Genomic DNA, 12218 nt, shown 5'->3' on the forward strand with positions numbered 1-12218 from the left:
CCCTCCCTGCGGCTGCCAGGCTCTGTCCCCTGATCCCCTGCTGCAGTCCTCTTGCTGAGCACCTGTGAGGTGCCAGGCTCTGGGGTCACAGGGTTGAGTCAAACAGACTCATCCCCTGCCAGGGGGAGGGCAGTGAATAAGACCGAATAAAGCAAATTGATGCATTCAGGCCTTGAGCAGCCTCGCCATCACAGTCCAGTCTCCTCAAGGCACTGCAGTCCAGCTGGGGGAGAAGTGAGACCCACGTGAAGCAATAATGCAGATGTCAGCAAGAGCGTGCAGGCTCGCTATGATGCCAGGGTAGTTTCCATGACAACCCTGGGTGAGGTCACAGAGGGTGGAACACAGGAGACCGAGACCATCCTCATAAATGAACAGGAAGCACAGCACCAAGTCATCAGAGACTGCTTAAGCTCTTTCGTATTTTACGCAAAGTGACATCTGTGCTTGCTTACCCATCTGTAATTTTCAGGGAAGACCTCCCGGAGGAAGGTCTGGGCTTTCCTGGGGGGAACAGAGGGGATGGCAGAGACCCAGGGTCTGCCTAGAGGACAGCTCAAGATAACACCCCCATCTGGCCAGCCCCCAGAACCACCTGGCACCCTTGAGCCTGGTTGTCATTCGTGCATCCATTCAGCAAACACCAATTAGTCCTGTGTGAGGCCTGGGGAGATATCATAGTTCCTGCCTCATGGAGCCTGGACTGGAGAGGAAGAAACAGCAAGGTCATGATGCTAATGGTAAAAGCTACAAAGAAAGGGAACGGTGTGGCACTAGGCCGGGTTTGGAGGTGGGATGCTGGGAAGTGGCCTTAGGCTGGGAGCTGAAGAGGGGGTGGAGAGTCAGAGGGGCACAGCCCAGGACAACACCAACCCAGTATCACTGCCCCCAGAATTCACAAAAACTTCGCTGAAACAGCCTCTGCAGAGACTTTGTAAAGCCTGCCCCTGGCCAAACCAGGCCATCCTTGGGCTGCAGAGCCAACCACGCATCTTCTGAATGGTCACAAGGGCAGAGCCTCCAAAAAGCAGCCTAGGAAACATGTCACCTCTGGACCAGGAATGGGAGGTGGGGGCACATGTTAGAACCAGAAAGCACTGTGCCTCTGAGCGTGTGGTTGTGGACACTGCCACATGTCTCGGCTGGGTTTCTTCTTCCTCACAGCTGAGCTTCCACCAGAACTGAAGTTGTGACCTAAGGAAGTGTGGAGAATGGACAGGGTGGTCCCGCTTCGCCATCCTGGCCCCGGTCTCTGCCTGCCTTTTGTAATTTTTTCTTCCCCACCTACTCCTAATTTAGCTTATCTGTCTGGATTTTAACAAGTGTCCTTATCAGCCACAAGGTGATAAATGATTTGAGTGCTAGGCTAAGGCAGCTTGGGCTCAGATCCTGCCCTGTCCCTCACAAGCTGTGTTACTTTGGGCAAGTTTCATGCCCTCTCTGATCCTCCATTTCTCTCCTGTAAAATGGGGAAAACAAGAGAACCTCCACACAGGAGTGTTGCGAATGAGCTAATGTATCAAGGGCTTAGTTTGGTACCTTCCTAAAGGTACCAAATACTTGCAAATGTACCATTCTTGTCAGTTATAGTATTGATAATAATAATGATAATAGCAATAATAGCAGTATGACAACCACCCCCTTGGGAAAGAAGGGATTACTCAGCGGGGAAGGGCTTCTCACTCCCCCCAAGGCCTGACCCGCTCTCCCCCTCCTCCCCATTTCCCACCATGCTCTGGGGTTCAAGCGTTCATGCCTGCTCCAGGGCCTCAGGGGACTTCTTGGTGGCAGAAGCTCAGCTGTCATTACATAATGGAAGATGGAAGCGGTGGCCTAGGGCTGGCCCCCCGGGATCTGTAAGGGATGTCCTGGTGAACAGCGACTCAGCTGTAGTTGGAGCCGGGCTGACTCAGAAGGAGAGGGAGCAGGCCCGGTGCCAACAGAAGGCGGGTTGGAGGACGGCGAGGGCAGGAAGCTGTTACCCAAGGCACTCAGGTGGCCCCTCCTGCAGCATGAGGACACAGGCCCGTCTGCAGCCTGGAGCTGGAGGCCTCTTTGCAGAAGTCGGGTGGGGCTCAGACCAAAAAAACTGAGGTACAGAGAGGGCTGCCATCCCCCAGGTCTCTCGACCCTACACTGGGACTCGTTAGACCCTCTCTCTCATGTGCTGCTCAGGGAGTTAATTAGAAGACCCTTTGGGAAGCCCCCAGCCAGCCCTGGGCCCAGGGGCCCAGAAGCACCCCAGGTGCCCTGGGCACACCGCCATGGGCAGAGAGCTCCTTTGTCTTGCATTTCCAGTCCCCACTGTGTGGTGTGGCAGCCACCTGCCCCTTCATGGAGCAGCCTCATTACGTCAGCCACTTGGTCCGGCAGTGAGAGGGATCCAGGCTTGGCTGTTACTCGCGCCACTTCAGATCAGTGAGGGCCGAGGCCCCTGGGAGGCCCGGCAGCATGGCGGCAGTGGCTACTTCCTGGGCAGTGTGAAAGGAATAAGTCATTCTGATGGGTCCCGCCACCCCTCCAGCTCTGCCACCCCCTAGCCACGTGGTCTTGGCAAAGTGGCTTTACCCCTATGAGCCCAGGTTTCTTCATCTTTAAACAGATACCCTAAACCTTGGCCCACTCCACTGGGACCAGCCAAATAGGTCTCCCCACATCCTTCCCAAGCTCCTCCTCCAGCAGCCCCTCGGCCCACTCCCAGACCTGTCCCAGGTGGTTCACGTCACCGACAAGTCTTCGCTCCTCCAGAGAGCACCCCAATCCTCCCCCGCCAGGGTTAGGCCTTCAGTGAGCTCCGCGACTGGCAGGTGGGCATGGAGGAGTGGGCTGGAGTCTCGGAGCATTCACTCACCTTCAGCGAGCCTCACTGTGCGTCAGGTACTGAGTCTGTGTTAACCTGTTTTACCCTCCAGTTGGATGGGTCCTATCAGTCTCTTCTTTTTACTGAGTAGGATAAAGACAGAGACCCTAAGTAATTCGTCGGACAGAGCTGGTATTTGAACCCGGGCAGAGCTGGTATTTGAACCCGGGCAGCTATACACACACCTTCCCCCTGGGAGCCACATAAGCCCTCCTGCTGGTACCTAATTCAGGCCACTGGTCAAGACCACACTGTCCAGTCCACCAGCCAATACACTGGCTATTTAAATTAAAATTTTAGTTAAAATTAAAGAGAATTAAAAAAATTCAATTTTTGAGTCACAAAAACCACATCTCAAGTGCCCAGCAGCCACAATGGCTGGTGGCCACCATATTCGACAATGCAGATAGAGGCCATTTCCATGGAAGATCACAGAGAATTCTATTGGGCAGCTCCATATATGCCTCCACTAGGTGTTGGGGGCAGAATTGAGACACTCAGTGCCATTGGGAGAAACTCAGAGTGGGCTTCCTGGAGGAGGTGCCCCTCCCTGGGCCTTGGAAGGTAGTAAGACACTCACTAGAGAGGGCGGGAGGGTGTGTGGAATGGCTGTAAGCACAGACAACCCTGAGTCTGCAGCCTTGCTTCCCCATTATTTGCTGTGTGGTACCAGGCAAGTTACTTAACCTGTCTGAGCCTCTTCTGTAAAATGGGCCTGAAGCACCTGCCTCAGAGACAAAGCAAGTGTCGCGCACGAGGCCTGGCACATCTGGGTGCTTGGCGCCTGTGCGTTTGTGATGCACAGTGCAGGAGAGTTCGGGAGACGCAGAGTTCTCTCACTGTAAGAGGCAACCACATGAGCTCCAGCAGCCCAGGCCCTCCCGGGCAGCGCAGGTGGACTCGGTGCCTGGGAGAAACTTGGGGTCCTTTCCCTAGCACCCTTTCCCATGGAGACTGAGGCAGGAATAAGCACAACTGGGCCTTGGATGGGCTCCTGGGCCTCCGTGGGAAGCCAGGAGCCCTTGGCCCAAGCTCCCAGCTTCCCAGCCTCAGCTCGAAATTAGGCCCAGGTTAGGGAGTGAGGGGCTCACAGTCAAGGAGCAACCCAGAGGTCTGCTCAGCAGTGAGGCCCTTGTGTCTCTGTCACACATACACAAACACGCACACACACACACACACACACACACACACACACACACACACACGATCCCACACCCACTCCTGCCCTTGCACCTTTACTCACATCATTCCTTCCACTCTGAATTTCCTTCCTACCTCTGCTGATTCTAAATATTCATCTTTCAAAGGTAGCTACAGTGCCCCTCTTCTAAGCAACCCTCCTTGACCACCCCGGACCACTCTGACCTCCCCTTCCTGGGAATTACTGTACAACGAATCCTTTTGACCAGGCTGTGGAGGACCTAATCACAAAGTGACTTCCATGGTTTCTTTTCCTGGATGTTTTTCTTGTCTCTCCAACTAGTCGTGTGCTCAATGATGACAGAACTGTGTTTTCCTTCACTCTTCTGCTCAGACACAAGGCTGGGGCTACAGCAACCCCCTAGTTAAGACATGGATGGATGGATGGATGGATGGATGGATGGATGGATGGATGGATGGATGGATGGTTGGATGGATGGATGGATGGATGGATGGATGGATGGATGTGGATAGATGGATGGATGGATGGATGGATGGATGGATGGATGAGTGGATGGATGGATGGATGGATGGATAGATGGATGGATGAACAGACAAATGAACTTGGAGAGACAAAGAGAAGGTCTCCAAACATGGAAGACCCTCCTTTCCCTCCTCTCTGGGGACTTCATAGGTGAACTCCATCACCTAATTTGTCACTGTCCTTTCCATGGTTTCCCAGATCTGGCACACAGTCCGCAGAAGTCCAGGGAGCCCAATGGCCAGGAGTATCCTGGCAAAGTAGAGAGCAGGAGCTCAGATAGCCTGTGGCTTCATTTCCCCTCTAAGAAACCAGCGTGTTGTATCCCCGCATCTCCCTCTCCTCCCACAGACACCTGTTAGTCACCATCTGGGTGGGACTCCTTGGAGTGTGCACAGGTGGGAACCCAGGCTTGCTTGTTTTCATAGTGCTGAGCTGGTACCCTGGGCGACAGCACCAGGGTCTTACAAAGTCCAAACTGATGAGGGCGGGCCAGTCAGCACTTTCTGTACTGAGGCCACCGTCCATACACCAAGTCTAAGCCCTCTCGTAAACGCAGGCTGTTGGCTAAGGGGTCCTCTTCGAGTGCCAGATGGCTTCTAAGAGCTTTGCACATTATCCCAGGTAATCCCCAACAACAAAGGTAGGAAGTGTTTTTATCCCCTTTGACAACTGCAGGTACAGAGAGGTTAAGTAATTTGATGAAGTGGTAAGTGGCCAAAACCAGGCTCAACCCCAGCCACCTTCTTAACTCTCTGCTCTGAGGCCTGGACGTGGTGGAGCTGTCCCCGGGCTGGAGCCATGCTCACGGTCTTTGCCCAGAATGGTGAGTCGAGTCAGAGGAGACAGACAGACAGACAGTGCTTTGTCCTTTTGTTGTGAATAGAGCAATGGCAGAGATCCTGTGGGACGTTTGGGGAGCAAGTACAATGCCTGGGAGGTTTCTGGGGTCTGCAATAACCATAGCTTTGGCCTCTCTGGGACACAGCTTGTGTATGTGTGTTGGGGGGTTGAGGGGGGCTGTACTGAGACCCCTTCCCTCCCCAGGAATTCAGCCTTTTCTCCCCAGGCAGGAATTCCGGCCTCTCTGCACTGTCCACATGGCCACAATGGGGCCCATTCTCAGAAGCCTGGAAAACACAGCCCCTGCGGAGAAAGGATGGATTCTTGTTCGATACAAGGGCCCTCAGTGCCACAGTGTGGACCAGGGCACAAATGGGGGCAAAGAACAGCATTCGTGGCCCCTCCGTCTGTCTTCCCTGGAGGTCGCTGCCCCTTGGGACCATTCCGTGCAAAGGCTCTCAAAAGCCAGAACAAAAGCCTAGCAAGGGGCTAAGCAGGGTGGAAAAATCCCCTAACGTTCTTTGACCTCAGCTGACCTGAAACCCCTTCGCTCAGACCCTCCTCACCCGGCTTCTGGACCAACATGCTCTGTCTCGCTGTTTTGGTTTCAGAGAATGAACAGCCTTTGAGGACACTCAGAGTAGCCTCAGGGACACTGAGGTTCTGAGTATCCATCAGTGTTTTTAAAACTTTTCTGCCACAGTAAGAAATTTCACATCACAATCCAAAACAGATAAATGGATGGGCAGGTAGAGATTCAAAACCAGAGTTTCACAAAACTGTATTTAAACTTACTATGGGGGACTCGATCGTTTCATCTGTTCTTTCTAAAATGCTTATTGGGACGCACTAAACGTATTGCAGAAATCACTAACGGGTTGGACAGCCTGTCATTTACAAAGCACTAGTTTGCCCAGGTCCACCAGTCGTTGAGAGGCAGAGCCAGGCCCAGAACCCGGGGCTGGTGACATCAGTGCCAGACTTGTCACAACCTCTCTCCTGTCCTGCCCCCTAGGTATCTCCCTGGCCTCTTAACAAAAATCTTTCCCCAGCATGCCCTGACATCATTCCCTGATTCTGGAACCTTCAGGAATTCACAGCTGGACATCAAAGCCCCTCCTCCCCACCCCTCAGCCTGGCTTTCCCTCCCCCTGCTGGCCCTCCCTCCCCAGTTCAGCCCTCTGGTTGGAGTTGCTTGTTCCTGCTTCTAGAGTTTTCCCCTTTGTACCCTCTCCATAGACTCAAACTCCCCTGATCCTTCAAGGCTCAGTCAAGGCTCCCTCCTCCAGGAAGCCACCTGAGATGCTCTACAGCCCTGGGATCTGTCTTTTCTCTACACTTGGAGTATAACCACTCTTATGACTCTCAACTGAGATGGTCTCAGAATGATACCTTTCTCACAGTGCTATGTGGTTTTGTTCCCCCAATCACCCCAAACTTTCAGGCCAGAAGCATGTCACATATTTCACTTGTGTCTACACAGGCCTTCACAAGACAGCCAGCAGCAGGAACTGAGGACGTGCTTATGGGTTAACAGCAGTCAGAATCATCATTACATACCTCAGCGTCTCCACGCCACTCCCCAGGCCAGGGTTGCATACCAACTCGCCCAGCCCTCATAGTGTAGGTGCCACCCATGCCCCCAGACCCAAAGCTGCCTGGAGACTCAGCCGGCCCCTTGAGCAATTCCCAGCAGCCACAGGCCCTGCAGATAAGCACCCTGAGCCGAGCAGCCAATGTCAGCCAGCAGACAGGAGGGCGAGAACATCAGGCTGGAAGTTCTTGCGTGCATGTCCTCCTCTGCCAGGACGCTCGCTGATGGGAGTGAGAATGGGAAGGAATGGGCGGCGGGCAGCAGAAAGCAGGTCCTGTAGCACTTAGACTTTCACTTGGTGAGACTCAGCATCCTTCACGGAGCCGGCCCAGCCAGACTGGACTTCCTTTCCTACTTTCTCCTTTGCCTCAGTGGCTCTTCCAGGCTTTGCCCCTCCCTCTGGGAACCCTGACTGGCAAGATGGCTGTTGCCCTTCGGCCAGAGAGAGCCTGCTTCTGCTACTTGTATGTTTTCTCCTTGCAGTCCAATCCCTGGTGGGCCTCTGTGGGGAGCACTCTGGGTCAGGACTGTCATCGTAGCTTCAGGAGCCTGGGCAAGCCACTCAAGCCTTCCAGACTTCAGTCTCCTTATCCATAAAATGGATTAATACTACCTCTACCGACTTCAGAGCACTGAAGTCAAATGCCTGCTTGGAATGTTCAAGGGCAGGCGGCAGGTGGTGAGGCGTGTGCAAACACAGGTGGCCAACACGCAGAAATTGTTAAATGCCTTTCTCACCCCCTCCCTCCAGCCTCTGCCTCTGTACTGTCTCCAACACCAGCCCCTTCACTAGAATGTCTGGGGAAGGGGCACAGTGTGTCTCGCCAAGAGAAATGAAAGTAGAGGGAAAAGAAGGAAAGCTGACTCTTCCGAGCTCGTTAGCGAGAAAATGCAGGGCCCTTTGCATCTCTCGGTTTGGGGCTCTGAGAGTTGGCTGCTCCTTGGGAGTTTAAATGCATCCCAATAAATGAGTCCAGAGCAGCCAATTCCTCTGGGTCAGGGTCACCCTGAAAATATGATTGTTACCCAAAGAACCCAGATCGGCCCTAATCAAACATTCAGTGTGTAAAAATGCTTTTCTTGGATAGACAGTGCGAGATAGGGACTTGGGTTGTTTCAGTGTCTCTGACAGCCTCGAATGACGGAAAATGGGGCTGGAATGGCCTCTGCTGGGCACTGTGCTGTCACCATCAGGGTGAGGTCCTTAAGAAGAAGCCCCTTCCTTTCGTTTAAGGGGACTCTGCAAGGACCAATTTTAAACAGGCCTGTGCCATTTGGGTAGCGACTAAGGTGAGGTCAGGTTCAGGTACGAAAGAATAGTTACAAAGACGAGTTATACAGCATTTTCTGTGCTGGGCAGTAGGCCAGCCCCTTTATGCATACTGTACGTTTCCTATTCCCCAAATCCTAAGAGGTCAGTACGGTTATTATCCTCATTCTACAGATAGAGAAATAGAGGCCCAAGAGGTAAAGCAAGTAGCTCAAGATGACCACCCGGCTAGCAAATTGCAGAGAATTCCGCTGGAGTTTGTCTGCTTCCAGAAGTGGCCCATGAACCTCATCCAGAACCTCATCCTGTGAGGAAGGGCCAAGAGATGAGCTGTTCTTGTCAAGAGGTAAAGCAAGTAGCTCAAGATGACCACCTGGCTAGCAGATTGCAGAGAATTCCGCTGGAGTCTGTCTGCTTCCAGAACTGGCCCATGAACCTCATCCAGAACCTCATCCTGAACCTCATCCTGTGAGGAAGGGCCAAGAGATGAGCTGTTCTTGTCACATGGGGGGAGGGGGAGACCTCAGGAGTCCCTGTTTCAATGGAGGAGGGGTCGTGCTAACTCCGCCCATCTCCCTCAGCCAGGCCAGACCTGTGGACCATGCAGTGACCAACTGTCCCAGTTTGTGACTTTCCCAGGTTGAGTCCCGAAAGTCTCATGTTCTGGTTTGCCTGGGATTATTGGGCACTGTACCTGTGGTCTTACTCACCCTGGACCAGTTGCAGAGAAGGCCAAGTGGCCTGATGGAGCCCTAGCAAGGACACAGCCTGGGAGGCCTTTTTAATTACATTAGCTTCTGGCGGCACTAGAGGGAGATGCCGGCCCTCCCCTCCCCTCCCTTCTCCTTCCTGTGGCTCTCTGGGAGATAGTGATTCAGCAGCATGTCGGAAGCAGGCTAGACTGTGACCTACCCAGAGTGGAATCACGGGAGGGTGGAGGCTGTCAGCACCAACTCAGAGCAAGAGAGGAGGGGAGGGCGATCTTGAGTTGCTCTGGACCTGGACCCCAACAGAGGGCCTGCTGTCCCACCCAGGCCAGGACTGATTGCAGGATGGGCCAGAGGCGGGGAGCCCTGCCCTTTTCTCTCCATGCTCCAGTATGTGAGGGATGCGGGCATCCCGGCCACTGGATACCTAAGCATATTTAGCAGCTAAAAATATGAGAAGGCTTTGCTAAAAGGTGCCCAACCGGAAACTGCCAAGAGGCTGGAGGCCAAATGCTCTGAAGGGTTCCTGTGCCGGCCATTCCCTCCGTTCAGTCACAGCACAGCTTCCCCACTGCCAGCACTCACCTCCACTCCATGAACTTCTGTGCTGCTCAGGCCTCAGGGTCTTGCGTTCCCCTCCCTCCCCCCACCCCCATCCGTACCCTGTACCTACTGCTCTAGGGGTTGGCAGTGCTTGGGGATTTGTCTTGAGTCCCCCAGAGCAAGGCCTGAGTTCTCAGTGCCCGTTCCCAGGCTCTCCTTCTTGCTGCAAGACCCTGAACAAGTTGTCTTGCTTCTCTAAACTTTGCTCTCCTCACCTGCAAAATAAGGGACTCATGCTACCTGTGCAAGTCCAGCAGTCCTTGGCAGGAAGGGCTCAGCTCTGGTTGAGGGACAGGCCTGCCAGGGAATTCATCTGGAAGCTGTTTTGGCACTGTGAGCACCTTGTTCTTACTAAGCGTAAATGTTTCTTGGGGGTGGCTGGGGTCTTATGGAGATGAAGGTGCAGGGACTAGAACGTTTCTTGGCACCACTGCCGTCTGCGTGTCAGGGTTGTAGCAAAGGAGGTGGAGACTGTGGTGAGCCCGAGGTTAGCCAACACTGGCCCAGCCTCCAAACCCCCAGGAGGGCAGAAGTGAGTTAGGTTGGGGTAGGGCCCCATGTCTGAATTTGTAACCTGCTCCCATAGAGGATCCCGTTGAATGAGCAGGCTGAGTCACCGACCTGGGAGGCACATAGGAGGCACTCGGCACCTGTGAATTATGTCCTTCTCTCATTCCAGAGCCTCCGTGTCCTCCCCTGTCACAGGATAATGAATGACTTGCCTGCTCTCCCCTTGGGGGTGTTGACAAGCTCAAAATTAACCCTGGGAACCCACAGATGGGGAGAAGGTGGCCATCACCCTGAGGAAGTCACCCCTTGTCTGGACTACTGGCAGCCAGGGGATGGTCTGTGGTCCATTGTGGTCCCAGGCCCAGAGGGCTTCTCCTGCAGGATAGCAGGGAAAGTGGGGCGGGGGCGGGGGGGAGGCGAGGACCATCAGGGCAACTAGTTCCTCATTGCCATCCATCCCTTGCCCTTCCCCAGCCCTCACTGCAAAAAAATCCTGAGACACAAATTCCCTCCTTGGACGTGGCAAGTCTGCTGAGCAAGGACATGGCCACTGTGCCATGCTCTCCTCTTCCCCACTGCACCACTGAGCTTCACGGGGCACAGCCAGGCCCTCTGGGACACAGTCTCTCCCAGTCTCCCTTCTGCCCCAGGGAGATGAGCACCCTTCCCAGGACTGCCAGGTGGGGGAGGGGAGGGGCAGATGGGAACTCTCCCGCCTTCCTAATCCTTTCTCTGGGAGCAGATTCACCGGGTCCTCCACACCATCCACACTGCAGTCTCCACGCATGTGGGTGGCCTTGTAAACCCTTCTCTAGGGTGGGTAACCTTGGGCAGTGACTGAACCTCTGTTTCCTAATCTGTAAAATGGGGATGATACGATCTTCTTCTGGGTGTGGATGTGAGGATTGAAAGAGGCATGGAATTGAAAGGGGGTCCTCAAACAGGAGGGTGGGTAGGGGAACGGCATTAGAAATGCAGGCTCCTGGGCCCCGGCATTCCAGTGCATTGAGTTCTGAGCCCAAACTTTAGGAAACATAGGAGCCTGGGGAGTGGGGATGGGCGTTTCACCCTTGGCTGTACAGGCAGATCACCTTGGAACTTGACAAACCCTCCCAAAGCCCAGGCTACCCGCAGACCTCCAGAATCAGAGTATCTGGGAGTCTCCATTATTGACACCTTTCCTGTGAATCTGCTGTCCCTCTCTCCAGCGGGGAGATCTAGCTGGCCAGCTGGCTTCTATGGAAATTCGAAATTGGCATTTTCTTTGATCTCCAGGGGAAATGAAAGGCATTTCCTCTAGTCTCCAGCTAGGTCTGCAGCCATTGTCTCCTGAGCACTTAACAGAACTTTTGAGGGGCCTTTGAGGGGGGGGGGGGGGAAGGGGGGAGGCTGGAAATTGGTGAATGGAAGGGTAGTAAAAGGGCAAAAGGTGGGACGTCCCAAAGGAGGATACCTGGAGGCAGGATCTGGGTGAGAGCCTGATCCTGAATCTGGGTTAATTCCTGCTAGAGGGGCAGGGCAGGCTCCAGACTAGGGTAGTTCAGGGCAGGTAAGTGGAGGCTGAGAGGCGTGGAGTTGTTGCTAGTTGCAGGATTTGAATCCAGCGCTCCCTTCCTCAAAAGCTCAACCTCCATTCCTACTGTTCCCGGCCCCGTGCTGTGCTCTGCCCTCACCACTACTGAATCTCCCGCTTATCTGTTCACCATTCAGCCTGCAGCCAATATTTATCCATCACCGATGCCGGCCAGGCCCAGGGGATGTAGTGGGAGGAAACAAGCCACAGTGTGGCCTCAGAGAGCTTGAGTCTAGGTCAGGGGCAGACTTTAATCAAAGCGTCACACAAATATGTGACTATTTGGAGGCCAGCTTCGAGAGGAGGGAAGAGGTGTAGAAAGATACATTAAGGAGGTGACGGTGACATTTTAGTCGTGACTTAAAGGCTGAGTGGGCATGAGCAAGCGATGCCAAGAATTGGAAGGGGGAGCGCTGGGGGAGAGGGCTCCCGGCGCGGATAGGACTTGGGTTCTGGAAACCTCCTTCCACGGCCTCAGTTTCCCTATTTAGAAAGTGCGTGGGAACCTGCCTCGCCCTCCGGCGGATGGGGGACGGTGCCTGGCAAAGGGCACGAGCGAACGGCCCATCGAGCCTCT

General features: G+C 54.1%; 1 protein-coding gene across 1 annotated transcript in view; it reads left to right on the plus strand.

Moving 5' to 3' along the window:
- The window catches only part of SH3PXD2A (SH3 and PX domains 2A), a 214242-nt gene that overhangs the window by 122981 nt on the left and 79043 nt on the right, over nucleotides 1–12218 (plus strand).

This window comes from Pteropus alecto, unplaced genomic scaffold (genome assembly GCF_000325575.1).
Source record: "Pteropus alecto unplaced genomic scaffold, ASM32557v1 scaffold177, whole genome shotgun sequence".
In the NCBI taxonomy this organism is placed as follows: Eukaryota; Metazoa; Chordata; class Mammalia; order Chiroptera; family Pteropodidae; genus Pteropus; species Pteropus alecto.